We start from the raw sequence: 17,178 nt of genomic DNA on the forward strand, positions 1-17,178 counted from the left end.
GCTGGGCAAGGGATTGCTTCAGCATTTGGGTCTTTGGCTTGCGACTGGGAGAAGGGTATATACTTTTTAGGCGTAACTTTAGATAGTCTGAAATAATAAATTAGACTCTCAATACAAGGCATAAGCTTAAAAAACCCGATCCAGATAGGTATATAAAGTATTGTGCCTGCTGCTCTTAAGCATATTCAGATGCAAAAATGTTGGACAAAAAGACAAAGCAAGCACTTTTTTACATATAAGCAGCCTAGACTATAGGTGCTCAGGCTTTAAAATCCTGTGGGATTATATAATGAAAAAACAAATAGGCAGGTTTGAAATTAACTAACGTGTATGTAGGAATAATCTTTCTTACAAGGGTTCTCCAGCATTATAGAAACAACAATTTCTCCCACTCCCTTTGAGGGAGAAAAGTTAATTTAAAAAACATCCTGAAGTTGATATCCTAGTGCATAATAGGTCACTTATTTTTGCTGCCAGGCTTACTAAACAGATAAAGCTGCTTCTGAAAATAAGTAGCTAGAATTAAAACCCCCTCTTTGTAGATTTTGAATTACTGTTATGTGTTTGGGGAATAAATAAGATTGCTTATAAAAGGAAACATTGTGCTTCATTTACAAAACCAGAAAATCAAGTTAAAGATTAGATCTTGTTCATCAAGCTTGAAAATTAAGGGTGAGCTTCTGATACAAATCAATGTGGCTCCACTGATCTCAACAAGAACTGTTCTATGCTAGCTGAGGATGTGTCCATTTTTCTTGTACAGTGAGCTATTGTTGCTTGTTGCCTTTAAGCTAAAGCTTTCAATTTCAAAACTGTTCAATAAAAATAAAATGCCTTTTGAAATGAATTGTATCTAGAATAATTTGCTGATGGTAAATAAACTGAGCAGTAGGTCTGATCTGAGCTGTGTTCTCCATTGAGCCCTCTTGAAATGGATGAAATTGCAGCTGCAGTGATGTAAAAGAGATGGTAAGGGAAGAGATGAGCAGGCAGACAAGAAGGTGTGCAAGAGCTGAAGCACTGAGATGCCACGCTGCAAGGGAAGAGCAAATGGCCACAGAAAGTTCCAAGATGATTATGAAAGATGAACCAAGTAAAACCTGTCTTCCAGCAATTAAATTAAGACAAAGTTAGCACTAAAAAATCATGTAACGTTCTGACAAGTACCTAAAGGTAGTGGTAATCGCTGGACCAGCTTCTGCTCTTTATCCAAGTCTTATTTTCATGAGTTTCAATGCTGGACTCGTTCCAGTGGGAGTTTGGAGCACCAATACTATTCTGTTACTCTTCTATTACCATTAAGTAAAACATAAGCTAGTATCCCCATGTCAAGGTGTAAAACTATGAGTATGAAATTCCAAGCCAAAGTTGTTCCAGATGCTGTAAATCGGTAGCAGTATGAAAATTTGGCTTTGGCTGTGATTCTGGAGACACAGAGCACCCAGGGCCTTGGATAAGTTATGCACAACAAGGCTGTAGAATTAGGCCTTGTAATTGTAAAACCTGCCAAAACAGCAGCACAGCAAGTCAGCACAGTCTTTTAGTTCTGGGCATCTGGCCTTTACTGATGTGTGGTTCGGATCTGAAAAAGACTCTTTTGGGAGGACATGGAGAAGAGAAACACAAGAGGAGTGTTCATTAACCTTTACCCTCCATAACAGAATTGGAAAGCATTAGCTTGGAGTCTTGGCTTGGACAACGAGGCAATCATTCACTCAGCTTAATCTATGAAGTAAATACACAAGCTTTTATTTTTAAATTACTTAAATGCTGCAGTTAGGGTTACTTTGAACATTAAATGAAATATTACAAATATGGGTGGACAAGAAAATGTTAACTTCCTGTAAATGGAAATCATTCGGTTGCTTGATTGCTATTAGAATCAGAGGCAAACATTAGCAAATCCATTATTACTGAGATGAGCAGTAGAAATCAAAAGGCTAAAATGCAATACAGAAACAAAGCAAAGCAGACTCCAGTGTGCTGTATTCCTCTGAAGCTGTGGAGGATAAATGAGCAGAGGTAGACACAGGGCAGAACACAAAGCTTTATTTGAAAGCTAAGGGAGAAAAACAATGACTTAAAACAGCTCAAATAAAAATCACAGAACGTAGGAAGACATATCTAGAAGATAAAATACAACCAATGAAAGGCAGATAAATAAAAAATTTCTCATTTCTTTCATGCCCCTTTCCCTTCCCTTCCCTTCCCTTCCCTTCCCTTCCCTTCCCTTCCCTTCCCTTCCCTTCCCTTCCCTTCCCTTCCCTTCCCTTCCCTTCCCTTCCCTTCCCTTCCCTTCCCTTCCCTTCCCTTCCCTTCCCTTCCCTTCCCTTCCCTTCCCTTCCCTTCCCTTCCCTTCCCTTCCCTTCCCTTCCCTTCCCTTCCCTTCCCTTCCCTTCCCTTCCCTTCCCTTCCCTTCCCTTCCCTTCCCTTCCCTTCCCTTCCCTTGTATCATGGTGGCATATCTGTTCTGGTGAGGGTCTGACTGCATGCTACTTGCTGATCTCTTGCACAAAAAGCAGAGAGAAAAGAAAACAAGTGTAATGCTGGAAAGCACACAGGTTTTCATAAAGCTGGGTATCTGAAGCACTTCCATTCTACAAAGATACCAAGAGGATTTTGTGTTCTTTCAATGCAGAACAAAGACTAATTTCAAAACCCTGAAGGTTTCTTGTGAAACAGAGCTGTCATCTTTTGGGGAGCTCTGTAATTTTAGGAATAGCTTCTCCATAAAACAGAGTTGTGTCACATAGAAAAATGGGTATAATATGTGGATTTCATTATGGCTTATGTGAGAGGCATTGCTGTGATGGCTCATCATTTGCCCACTCTAGGTAATGGAGGTAATACAGACTTTGATTCTTGCTGCCACAGCCACACAGGTTTGCTGAAATGCTCAAGTTTGTTGCTTTTTTTTCTGAGAGCAAACTATAGTTAGAAGGTTTTTTTCTCCATATGACCTCCTTTTCTTCCCCTCTCCTATTGATTTCAGAGGAAATTGAGGGAACTTTTGCCTGCTTACAACCAAACTTAGAGTTAGTATACCAGGATTTTTATGGACAAAGTGTGTTTTTTGTGTTTTGGGGAGGTACTGCAGCATCTCTCTTCCTGCAAGAGAATTCTCTCTGTGCACATACAGTGATGGTGCTCATGCTCTTAATAAGCTGTACAATCTCACTGAGCTGTGGGAAGCGTTACTCAGGCGATGGTCAGCTGCAGCCCCTGGATGTCAGTCAGCTGTCTGCCTTTCTAGTGCAGCTGATGTTGCCATCCTCCTCAAGGACTACTGATGCTCCATGTGGGTTTTTTTAAAAAAAGAGAAAAGTTCGTATTTTACACTTTTAAAAACATGTGATATTGTACTTTAAAGCATAAAGATTAAATGCAATGTAAATATCCCATTTTACCCATTTGGTAACATAGTTCTCTTTCTTGGTTTCTCTTACCCTTGTCAGCTAGGGAATTTCTCTTTCTCTCAGCCCTTACCAGTCTAGTTTTTAATGATTGGCTGGAAGATTATTTCATCTGTTTTATATAAACTTTAAAATGCTATGATGAGGCATAAATATAATGCTCAAAATCTTGGTTTCAGTATAATTTAATATAAAGGGTCTTTTACAAAGCAGAACTGCGCAGCGCAAGGCATCAAGGCTTTCATCCATCTTTATTGTTTCTCATTTAGGCCCAGATCCACACTTACATGCCAGATGGCAACTGCAGAGGAGTTTCAAGTTATAGCTGCAATAGATGAGAAGATAAGTGCCTCTTGAGAAAGGGAAAGCCAGATTGCATATTCCTTTCAATTGCACCTGATGACTTATGGCTAGTCACTAATTGGCTTGTCCGTACACAGGCAATTCAGAGTCTGACGGCGGTGCCTAACTTTATCTGTAGCTCTGTTCTTCCTGCAGAGATCACTGGTGAAATAAACCCTTGCAGAGAAGAATATTTTATATGAAGCTCTGTGAAAAGCAGACCTAAGGGTTTTTTTTTTCCTTTTCATTACTGCTGTGTCAAGATTTTTTCCTTCAGGAGAGCTGTAAAACCTTGCGCAACTGTCATTGTTACTTATTGCTGCAAAATAGAGTCGCTGACTGTGATGCGCTAGCATTCAATTCACAATATATGCATATTAAAAAAGAGACAGAGAACTACCTATAAGCAGGGCTTCCTCTATTTTTCATTAACAATATGGATATTTTAATAGCAGTCTTTTCTTTCCCTTGTGTTTTTGAGTGCATTTGCGTTTTTAGTCCTGAGTGGGGCATTTAACAACTTATTTAGAGTGCATACGGAGAACCAAGAATGCCGACTGTGAAGAACATAAAGTAACTCAGGAATGAGAAACTGCTGCTTTATTTTCACTACTTAGAAACCATTGGCAGCTGAAATATCTCTAGAGCTTCAGGACAGTGTTGTTGCTTGCCGTTGTTGTTGATGAAAGGCAAAATCTGTGTGTAATAGTACAGTGTATAGCCAACCTTGTAATAAGCCCTTTAAAAGGTGAAGTATCCACTTAGAAAACAGCATCCCTTGTGCAATGAAATGTCAGTAATTTTCCAGCTAATGCAGAACCCGCATTATCTCCCAAAAGTCTTCAATAGAATGCATTTTCCCTTTTATCATTTTCCCTAGATACATTTTGCTAAATGCAGTGACAACTTAACTGTTCCATACAAACAGAAATAACCCAAACCAGCTTTCTGTGTTAAAAATGAATGGTCCTGAAGAAAAATCAAGGGAAAACAGGCTGTGTAATTAAGAGTTTAATATGCAGTATCTTTGTTGCCCAGGCTTCTGTAATATTCCCAACAAAACCAGAAATATAGGTGTGAAAGTGCAACATATCAGAGCTGTAACACCATGTAAATGGGTAAAGAGCATATCTTGTTAAGTAAGAATGAAGTAAAATAAATCACTGGGAATCGATGGTGCTTCTCAAAGGTATTCTCAGTGAAGAAAGGTGTGAAAGAGTAGAAATATTCCAGTGCACCAAGACCACATTAAACAGCTAAAGATATCACTGAAGAGATTCCCAAGACTTTAACTGGCCTGTGAATTGAGTCCAGACCTGGTAAGTTACTGTTTGCCTCAGAAAATGGCCAAATTGACTTTTCCTGTTGAGGGCTCCACTAGTAACACAATCACAGACAGGGATCCAGTCAAGAATGACGCTGTGCAATACTTGGAAATCTGTCCTCAGGGAATTGAAAACATTGCAAGTGTGTTAGAAGTCAATAAAGATAAATTCCTAAAAATCCTGGGTCACATCTTTCAGTGTTTGTTTTTTTTTTTCTTCTCTATCCAGGAACAAGAGTTAAAAGATAATGGGGTACTTGTAGTAACCCAACTGCTACAACCAAGCCAATAGCTTGCAGCTGACAAGACTTTGGATTCTTTCCATATATGTGAAGGAATTAGCTTGCTCATCAGCAGTCACAGGTGGGTGATGAACCACACTTATTTAGCAGAACACAGCAGCTTTGTTTTACTGGTTTGATAGGGGTGGCGAAAGGTTTTTTATCCAGCTGAATGCATGATCAGTCTGTAGGTGGTCTAAAAATAGAATTTAGCAAGTGTATCAGGTTGTCTATACCTTGAACTTTCAGGTGTGAGTTATTGCTGTGATAGTGTGTCTCTTTGAGTGGGGCTTTTGAAACAGTGCACTTGTACAGGGACTTTGGCAAGTAACCACTGTGGTATTTTCTGTCATAACTTTGGCAAAACTGATTCAGTTGAATGAAATGCTTCTCAGGATGTGTCTGTGGGACAATGGACAAAAGTATTTGCAGTACCCTTTGTCATCTTGGAAAATAGAGGTATTGCATAGTATTCCTTAAACCTTTTGAGGGAAAATAATTAGCTGCCAATTAAGGGGAGAAAGTCTATTATGGTTTGAAGTCAACACGTTAAGGTGCTAAAACAAAAGAATAAGAATGGATGGCTGTGGAGACAGCAAGAATTAAGGTAAGCTTGTGGAGATGCTTGAAATGGTGCTGTACTCTGCAGTTTGGGAATAAATACTTGCTAATAGTAAGCAATAACACTTTCACTGAAATATTTTGAAATGCTAAATTGAATATTATAGTTTGTTTAGCATATATTCTAATATGATAAATGTCTGCTTGTATATGTTATAATAAGGTAGTGTAAGAGATAAAATTGTGAGGAAGAAAGAAGCAATCTTTCACCTGATTTGAGCAGTGGAATCAAAGCTATGAAGGGTTTGCTAATTACTTATCCAGAGACCATAAGTAGCCCAAGGTGAACCTCAAGACAAACAAATTTGGAATAAGTGAAATCAGTGATGCTTTTTATAGCACTTAATCATTCAGAGGGCTGTCACTGACCTGTCATGGTGTTGGGGGGAAAGGAGGTGTCTTATAAGAATGGGATAACAATGCATATAACACATGATTTTACAAATCAAGATGAAAGCAGCTGTTGTCTTCTGGCTATTACTGTTTCACTTCTGAAATACGAGGCCCTGGCCATAGAGGAAATTCAGAAGCACTGTTGGGCTGATTGTGTAGTTATGGCAAAGTGACACGAATAGTTTTGATGTACACTTATTGCGCTTAAAGGTGGTGGCTTGACTGGTGTGCTATTGCCCTTAGGCATAGACATTCTAAAGATGACAAAGTAGCTTGGTTACTGTATAGCTAAGTGAGAACTTTTTTTTCAGAGGAGCAAAATTACTGCTTTCTCTTCTTGAGATTATATGTCATTCCTTGAATGTTCTAGAGATGGTTTTCTTCACTGTTTTTCTTGAGTTCAAACTGACTGAATTCAGTGGGATTGTGTGGCTTAAATCAGTAACTTTGTGCTTCTAATTACCAACACTGATTTATCTTGGTTAGAATTTTTTGGTGAGAACAGAGGTGTTGGAGATGCTTATTTTTTGGTAAGAGGGAACGTCCTGTATGTGTGAAAAAGCACTTTTTAAATAAACAATTTGTTACAAACCTTTTTCTGAGTTGGCAGTGGTGGGTACCAGGTCTGCACAGAACAGTGGGGACATTCTTATGCTTGTTTTTCTGCCACAGAGATATTCATATGTATGAGTAATAGCATTTTTCTCTGTGCCTTTATTAAACTTTATTTTTTAGGTACTCTAACCACTGTTTTTATTTGTTAATACAGCATGTAGTACATATCTCTGTAAATACAGCAATGAGTAATTCCATTTTCGAGGTCAGGCCAGTTACAGGAGGTGCTGTTTTCCCAATAAAGGTTCAAGGTGCTTTTCAATGAATCACTGCTCTAATAAATCATTTTGTATATATACTGGCTTATACAAGTTAGGATATTAATTTCCAAGCAGTGTCTGTCATGAATATGTAGTTTAAAAAACCTGAGATGAATAAAGCATATGGCCTTTACATTTCAAGATCATATCTGTAATTCACTGTACATTCATGCTGATACACAAAGGTGAATTAGTTCCAGACAAAAATGCATCAATGCTCTATTGAATAGTCAATTATTAAACACATAATGGAATCTGTGGTTATCAAGGCATGCTCAGAATGTGCACAGGGTGCATAATTTGCACCAGAACAGAACAGAATTGGTCTATTTCTAAAAAGTGCAGGCAAAATTATGTTAACATGGGATTAAATTGAGTTATTACTTCTGCTGTACAATGAATGGGCTTACTTTACTTCATTTACCTTTCCAAGGAGCTAATTTCAGAGTCTTACTATATGTACAAACCTAGGAAAATAGCAGTAAACAACATTATTTTCATTGCCCTCAAGAAATAATCTATCCAATTTTCAGTGTTCAATTTGGTGGAGAAATAATGTTTTTGAGAACCACATATGAAAGTAAATGTTACTATGTCAATGTCCTGGCAACTGCTCTTGTAGCAATTTGGTTGAATAAAAAGAAGAAAAAAGTGAATAAGTTATTGCTGAACGATGGGAAAAATCTCTCTTGATCGTGACCTGCATGAGGCTTTAAATATTGTTCATTCTCCTAAATGTATAATAAAGATTTTATTTGGGGAAAATAAGTGTTTGATAACTGACTGGAAAAGCATTGTCAACAAACTATGAACATTATTCAGGCTGTGGCTGTTTATTATTTCATGCAGTTAAATGCTATGATTAATGCCATTAACGATGGTTGGTCTAGTGCATATTTTGCTCAACTTCAGGCAAGCTGCAGATTTATTGCCTTGTGTTTAAAGGCACCATCTAAATCAACAAAGAGGTGTGCCAGGCTTGCTCTGTCGCTTCAAGTGGGATTTAATGGAACTTTATTCTTAGTTGCATTAACTGTAACTACGGGTATAGTTAGATGAGATACTACTATATATATTTTCATGGTTTATTGAAAAAAATTCTTGATTTGCAACTTGCAGAAATACTTCCTAATAACATTTTCTGCAGCATGAGTAAAGTTATTTGCATGCTCCACCAAAAACTGCAAAATCTCCCCTTAGTGAGATTCAGCAGGTTGCCATTAGTTTATTTTCCAGAAAGACCTGGACAGTTTGACAGCCTGTATTCAGTGATTGCTGATGCTTTGTGTATGTTAACCAGGAAATGTGAGGGAGTGCTTTGTATGTGTGAATTGCAATAGCCAACAAAAAAGAAAAAGCAGAAATTGTGTAATTGTAAGAGATTGCAAGGATTTATCTGTAGAGGGCTTCAGAGGTAGAAATTAAGAGAAGACTGTCCATATGTTGTTTTTTGAGATACCTCTTCTAGAAATTTCTGCTAGAATTTGAATGCAAAAATTAGTTCTTTGCTCTGCAGTCTGTAAATGTGCTAATCCTTACTGTGTGATTGCTGATTTGTGATATATACTTGCAACCAGAATGATTTATATGGTTATGTGCAAAAAATTCTTAGGGTGAGCTTCTTGATACAGAGGAGCAGAAGGGAAGTTTGCAAGAGAAGTGGGATAGAACTTCTTCATTTCTGGATTGAGATGTTTAAATGCATCTCCAAGTGGATAATGCAGGTTGGAGCACTTACTGCAGTAAAACACACAAAGAATATGCCACAATAGCACAAAAGCTGGTGTACCATGTTTCTCTTCAGAATATGAAATACTTAAGTCATGCCTAGCTATTTAAAACAGCTCTCTGGGATAGCTGATCTCTTGTAGTAACTTCTTAGAAGCTAACTCAAATGGAGTAGACTTCAACAAAAGATTTAAACAAAAACTTAGCTTAACTGTAGTTAAAAATACCATTTCAAATCCTCAACATATTAGGGCCATTAAATCCTAACCCCCAATGTATCAGTGTTGTAACAGAGCTCTGAGAATATCTGTCTGTGTTGCTAACTGTTCGTTCCACTGGGGATTCTGTAACTCAGGCCTCCAAGTGGGAGCCTGTCATTAATAGTAATGAACTTCAAGCACCTGTAGTCAAGGCATTTGCTATAGCTGTCAGTCAGCTAGGCTTTCACTGATGAGCTCATTTATCCTTCTGCTCCAGTCATTGATCAAGCAACTTCTGATGCCGTTTTTTTGAGTACCTTGTTGATACCACAGCAGATGTAATTGCCTGCTATTATGATTCATGCTGCTACTTCCATTGACCTTTCAGTATTGTTTTTCTTGCCAAAGAATAGGATATTTTGTTAGCTATGGGGCCTTTATGATTAATGATGTGATCAGAGTATGGTGAGAACTGTCTGGAATATGAAAGTATCTTGCTATGAAGGAGGGGCTCCTTTATGTCAATGAGATTTTTTTTTCTCATATATTTGTAGCTGCAGGTATAAACCTCAGTAAGTCTGTGCAGCTCCCTAGCTGTACTCCAAGCAATGATTGTCTCTTATATTAAAAGCCATTCAGGAGGGGGATATTGTTTCTAAAGCTTTCTCATGTCAAGTACTCTGAAAGAAAAATAACAGTTCCACTCATAAATTGATGAAGCCCTAGAGGAAGTCCTGAGGTAGCTCGGTGTTTAGGAAAGATGCGTCCACATGTTGGCTCTAGCTTTGGTACCTCTCCTTAGAGGGGAGAGGAATGTTTCAGGTTACTACTCTTCAACTTAGTGTGAAATCTGCATGTTAGTTTATTCTTGTTTGGGCCTTGGGGAATGCTGCTGGACAAAAACCAAGAGAGTCTGAAGGGAGGTCAGTATCCCCTGTCCGAACAGCACAAATCCCAGTGCGGTGGCTCTAGTGACTGAGAAGGACTATATTTCCTCAGCTCAACTCTCATTTTACTTGCAATTTGCTCAGGTCATTTCACTTAGCTTTAGGGTTTTGCCCGTCTGTTACCTGCATCGTTCTCAGGTTCTCTTTCCTCCTGCTCTGCTGAGCAATTTTGCAGTGTCCTCTAGTGACTGCTTATGCTGATCTATGAGGTGCATGTAATAGGAAAACGCCTCCAGACATGTGGGTTTTTAACATAGGAAGGCAGACACAAAAATCAGTGTTTGCATATTTAGTTTGTCAAAATTATAAGCTAAGGTTGGTGTAAACCTGTGGCCATTTTAGCAGCAGGAGAAGAAAACTCAGCCTGTTTTTAAGATTTCTGAAGTGCTGCTTAGGTTAGAAATGGAGAAAAATGAAAACAATTCTGCTGAAAATATTCATAATGCACAGAGCAGGCTAGTTTGTTTGCTTGTTTCTCCCCCTTAGACACCTGTAATACAAATAGACAAAACCCAAAACCAGCAACTCCATTTGTCCCAGCATCCCCTGAGCTTTTCCAGGCTCCAATATCTTTACCTTAGCAGAGCTTCAGTTCTGTTGTTGGTTCTACGTGACAAATGCTTTTACATGAGAGCCACATCTACCTGTCTGCATCCTGGTTCCTGCGTGGCCAAAGTTTGCTTCATGTAGGGTGATAGAACATGACTGTAGAGTCATTTCATCATGCTGCTGATCTTACAGAGAAAGAGAGGAAAATGTACTAAACCAGCTCTTCACTTTCCTCTGTCCTATCCAGACTTTTCTGCAAACATTTGTTTGAGACTCATAACAAATAGATCTTGATTTTTGTTAAAGCTATGGTAAGTCTGCCCCGCTCGTGTACTGCTGACATTTGGTATTTCATCCCCTCCTGTTTTCTATTACTCCAAGTTCCTCCTGGTAGTAGTACTTGTTGGGAGCAGAGTATGATGCTGGCACAGAGCCCTTAGAATTGCATAAGAGAACAACTTCAGTGCCAGCTGAACTATTAGTCTTTTGGAATCTAATACTCTAAACCCCAGTGGAAATGATGACAGATTTCCTTGTAAGACAGAAGTTAAGAACCTTCAAGGTAAAGCAGGGCATTGAATAAAAAACTAGTTAAAAATAAAATTGCAATTAGAAAAGCAGCATCTCTTTGGAGGAATTTTTACTTGTTTATGAAAAAAGGTTAAATCTGTGTCTCTAACCTCTTAATTTTTTGTTTATGTATATAATAAAGTCCAACAACTACAGAAAGGACTGGCATATTTCAGAAAGGAAAGAAAATCAGAGTAAGAGAGTAGTAGGGAGGGGAGAAAGAAATCCAAAAACTTGACTGTGTGTTGACATTGAAATGCAGTGAATGAGTTGGACAGTGCTGTATTCAGAATGACTCAGTTTCTTTGCCGTTTGCAAGAACTTGTACAGCAAGGTGAACAGTGTTGTAAAAACATCAGGCATATGTTTTCTTCAAACATAATGGACTTTCCTTAAGAGAAGTCTTAAAAAAAACCAAACAGTAACCAAATGTCTATGAAAAAAAAAAAAAGCATTAATATCTAGGGAAGGTAATACCTGATTTAAATCTTTTCACATCTAAAATAAAGCATCTTAGGCCAAGAAAGGTTCAACCATATATTCATACGATATTCCTTGAAACAGATACATATTAAAGGGGAGTTAGGTTAAAGGAAACATAATCAACATTTAATTTATTCTCCTCCAGAGTTTCCTGAGCCCATACATAGCAATGCTGAATTGTGAATTAGGCAATAAAGGGCTCCTCTTGTGAAGTTTTCTGCATTGAGGATGCAGGTGCTCGTTATCTCTGAAATTGCTTTATGGAACTGAATTCACATTTCTTACTAATTTGGCTTTCTTTAAACATGAATAATTTGAATCAAAGCAGTAGTAGGAAAGGTGGGTGGTTTTTTGCCAGGGCTTGCAATTCAGTGAGGTTAATAACAGCAGTACTGCTTTATTCAAGAAATGAATTTGCCCTTAAGTTAGAATAAAAATTCTTCAAAAGAGATGCTTCAAAAAGCCTAGGTAACTTTTCCTCCTATCAATCATTGGCACTTGTTACAGGGGAACTGATGAGCTTTAAAATGTTTATTAGCTTAACATCTGTGTCAGGTAAGAATATACTGTCTACATTTCAGAGAGGAAAAGTTTAACAGATTCTGAAAACTGTTTAGGTACATAAACCCAGAGTGATCTATAATGTCTAGATAACTCTTGAAGGCCTGGATTTCTGTAACTTAGCCAAGGTAAAATAGAAAATTTGTGAAATAATAGAAATCAAATTTAAGTCTTCACCCAAAAGCCAGGGTGATGGACCATCCTTGCCCTGTAGAACTCCCATGGCTATCAAGTAACAGACTTCTCCATATGGAGATGACATTCTGAATGTCACCAGTGTCAGTATGAAATACTTCCTTTTACACTTTCCTTTGACATGTTTATTTATTAAACACGACAAGTATTTTTGAACAGCATAGCTAGAATGTCTGATGGAATTGTGGAGAATGTTGGTTTTTTACTTCTGGCTGTAAAAGTCTGGTCAGTATGGGCTTTGAAGCAAGAAGGCATCTAAGAAAATACAGTACAACTACTTTAAAACATGGCTGCCCTGTCTTGTCAAAGGAAAGGTTAAAATAACTCTTGATTTGCAGAGACAGAAGCAAAGTATGCAACACAATAACAAATACCTGAGTCATGTAATTCCTTTAAGCAGTAATAGGCAGTGAAACCTTGGTCTGTCTATGTCCTTCAGCATTCAATCTGAAGCTGTGTGCAACACCTAAAATTAATACCAAAAAAGGAGATAAACTGTGAGAAGTTAAAGCAGTTGAAATCAAAATTAGTAGGGAATTATGCCAAACATTTGTAGGATGAAATTTATTGGTAGCTACTTTCTGCAAATGTACTGTTCTGTGCCTTTATATACTGTCTGCCAGACTGAATTGTCTGTAAATGTGATTTAGTTCTGCAAGTGAGAAAGGAAGAAGACCCACTGAAAAAAAAAAATAAAAATTATTAAACTTGCCTCTTTGTAGAGCCTGTGAAATCCTTGTTAGCATTGGAGTTGTGCCAGTAGTGCATCTTAGACAGAAGGTCCAGTGAGTTATCATTTGCTCCTCAGATACACTTACTGGATTAGCAAGGAAAATACTGCATAGTTTGATTTTGATACACTTAGAATTCTCTTTAGCAATATTTTAAATAAAACATTGGCAGCACTAATAAGAAATCCATACAATTGTTGCAAAAAGCCCATAACTAAAGAAAATATGAAGTGGGGAAAAGCGAGATTTCACGCACTGGAGAACAGAACAATAATAAGCCGCTTCACAGCGAAGGCTGAATTAATGAGAAAGGCAGCTCAGAAAGAGGAATTTACTTTGTAAGGAGGTGATCCTTGTACAGGGTGTTCAGCCTCCAGTTACACAGAAAATAGAGAAGCACACAGCTAACCTTCCCACTGAGGGCCACTGGTGTTAGCTTCCTCTGAGCTTAGCCCATTACGGAAGCGCTTTGGTACTCCAAAATAAGGTCCCTTATGGGACATGGATGTGCTGTTCTCTGATCTAGTTTTTGTGGAAGTATGTGATCTTCAAGATTAGGTAGAACTACTGTTGCCCAAGGGAGCAGGATAAACAAAATAATCCCATTTTTTTTTCAGTTATACATTTGCATCTCATGCTGAACTGTAAAGTGTCCAAGTGCCAGAGCTCGTCTCATTGTATCACCACTGGTAACAGTATGGAAAAGGGTGGTAAATTGAGAGGATGAGTTTAATCTGCCATGAAAAACACAGAAAGCTCTTCAGATAGCACCAAGCTTACAGATATTGTAGTTTTAATTTGATGTGTGATCTTCCACTTTCTCCACAAATCGCCAGCAGTTTTCTTGCAAAACAGCTACAAATGTACTCCTCCACAATTATAAATTTCAACAGGGAAATAATATGTTCTGCTGTAATAAATGCACATGACTATCCTGCTAACAGCTTTGTATGCAGTTGACACTGAAAAGTCCCTGTTCCCATCCCAGAGAATTGTTGAGTGGCACGGTTCTGTCTTAAGAGATGTAGGATATATTTGTCTCTTCCCTTTTGAGCTGATTAATATAATCTTCCTCTCTGCATTTGGAAAGCTGGAATAGGCTCACTTTGTCATTTCCTGCTTTATCCATCCATATTTTCACTGACATTTACAAATACAGGTGTCCAAAACAGTTTAACAAGCTGCATCACTTAAGGAAATTGTTTCCACCTCCTTCCTGTGCATGCAGTGGCTTTTGATTGGAAGTATTCGCTTTTTACCATTTGTGGTTTGCCATTGCATCTTGCTGAATGGCTGCTATGAAAGCTGCATGAAAACAAGGAGTTTGACAAGCTGGGATCAGGTGCTGAATTAAGGGAAACGCACACAACAGTTCCCAGTGCTGTACTGGCCATTCCCTCTGATCTTAGATTCAGCTGAAGGTATTGCGCTTTAGTCTTAAAGCTTTTGCAAAGTATTTCAAAGGCCATCCCTCAGCAATCTGCTGTAGCAGCTGTGATAAACACAGATAAGGACCTTTGTAGAGCAACTACTGGGAGACATGAAGAGGCAAAGTCTAATTACACCTAAAGTCTACTGCAGGATTTTGAAGTCAGAATTTCTTCACAACACAATGTTTTGCTCAAGTGATTCCTCACTGAAAACACTGAGGTTATACAGACTGAGATATGACCCAAAATGTAGGGAAGGCTGTCATATGCTGGCCTGTACATCTTAATAATATATGTAAAATTGAAATACTAGACTCCTGCAAAGATAGTTGTGAAAAGTACCTATTTCAGTTCTAAGGAAGTTGCCATGTTAATTTACATTTCTACATTCTGAATTTTGGGGGTGTTATTAGAACCAGTTCTTTCTTAAACGGGGAAAGTAAAGCTCTGGTTTGTTCTGATCTGTGGGGACTAATATTACTGCTCATTGCACATAAGGAGAAAGGGCTTCACATCTTTAAACATTGTATCTTCTGCACATAAGATTTTAAGATTCAATTTGGTCTTTGAGACCTTTACTAAGGTATTTTCTATGCTCTTATTTTGAGAACATATGTTTTTCTTGATTTCCCTCACACATCAGTATGCCTAGCCCTGTCTCCCTGAGAGTTGTACTCTGAGACTAAATTCCTCCTGATACAGAAGAGATAAAGCAGCAGCAAACAAGACAGTGTCACAAATACGTAATGAGGTGGCCTACAAAAGTGAACGTCCTGCACCGTGGCAAATACATGAAAACACAAGAAATGTCCCAGCTCTACCCCTTAAAAAATGAAATGCACTAAATGCAGCAAATGTCTCACTGGCTGTGTGCTGTTTTCATTCCTATTATGCAGTTGAGGAGGTTTGTTATTTCAGGGGCAATAGTGCTGTTGCAGCTTTGCTCCTGTGATATAGAGGAGAGTCCTTGGCTGCCCATTGGGCTGAGCAGGGATTGTGGCTGATTTGCCCTGCCACAGTGGCTCAGACCATTGAAGTATGTCAGCAGATCTGATCCTTTGCATCTCTTATGTCAGAATGCATCTGACATAATCTCACCTACATGAAGTTGTCCTGGTACAACAGAAACTGGAAGCTGTTATTTGACTGATGATTGATATTCTTTTGTTAGTATTGGCTGGTCAGAGCTCTCTGTACAGCTTCTGCTTTTTCAGAGGAGTAATAGCTGTTGACAATAAGCTGTATAGTTTAATGTACACACACCTGAGATATTACAATACTGTTACTTAGATATTGAATATTAAAATATGTAGCTATTAAAATGAACTTCACTCCAATAGGTTGTGTGTTCAGAAGTGCAAATCACTTCCTAATTGAAGCCTGGGTTCTGTTCACAGCCCCTGTAGCTGCTGCAGTGCAGCCGGCTGTCCATCCCAGCTTGTCACTTCCATGTGCATAGGTTGGGGTGCATATCACCAGACCAGCACAACTGCTGAGCCTTCCACCCTTGCTGTGTAGAAGCCCCGGCTTTAATTTGCACTTCGTGTGCTGCCTTGCTATGCCGGGAAGAATTCTCCTCCCCGAACAGCTGGTGGTGCAGAACAGAGTTCCACTTACTGTGCAATCAGGCATTCGTTTGCTGCTTTTCACTACGTGGTGTCAAAATACTTTGAAAGAAACAGGTCCCTAGGAATAGGATGGACCCTCTGGCCTTCTGGTCAGCTAAACACTAGAGGAAGAGGGGTATGCTGCAAGCAGAAATACAAGGTGCGGTAGGTAGAAAGGAAGAACATTTATTTTGCTGTGATGGATGATTGGTGTCTCAGATCCTCTTTTAGGTTGTGGTAGGAATTACCTTTGCATTCTGTTTTTTCACCTCACTAAGAAATGGTTGCTTTCTGCCTTGCCTTTAAATCGTTATGCATGCTGGTCTTTCTCACTAGTATGGTTTTCTTTAATTATAACATTAGAACTTATTTTTTATATTAAGTTATACATTATGTAATGCTTTTAAGTAATGAGGAGATAACAAACATCAGAGTTAACAGCTCCTCGTATAATAAACCTAGGGCTGGGTAGGACTGGAGTACTTGAGAGCCTAAACTGCAGCCTCAAGAGGCTGAAGTTCTCTGTCAGGGTCCTAGTCCCCAACAGGTCTGAGGGACTGCAGTGCAGCTGAAATACACTCCTGTTTCTATTCATACGAGCCCAGCACCTACAGAACACAATGGAAATTTCCTTTCTTTGAGAACTGGGACAGAAAACTTCTTATACTCTGACACAGTGTGAGAAGTGAAGTTTGACACAGAAAACGTACTCAAGTTAGAAATTGAAATGAAGGTCCTTAGCCATGAAATAGTCCCTGGAGCTATTAAAACCTCTGAAATAGATCCCTTTATTTTTACATCACTAACTCATGCTTCATGTTCCTCTTGATAATTGTCAAGGATTTCTGTAGCTCCTGTTCCTCTGACAGAACAAAGTTTAAGACCAGATGGGACTGATGGATGCCATCCTCCAGGTTACACCATAAAA

The sequence above is a fragment of the Gallinula chloropus genome (genome assembly GCF_964237585.1).
Source record: "Gallinula chloropus genome assembly, chromosome: 8".
NCBI lineage: Eukaryota > Metazoa > Chordata > Aves > Gruiformes > Rallidae > Gallinula > Gallinula chloropus.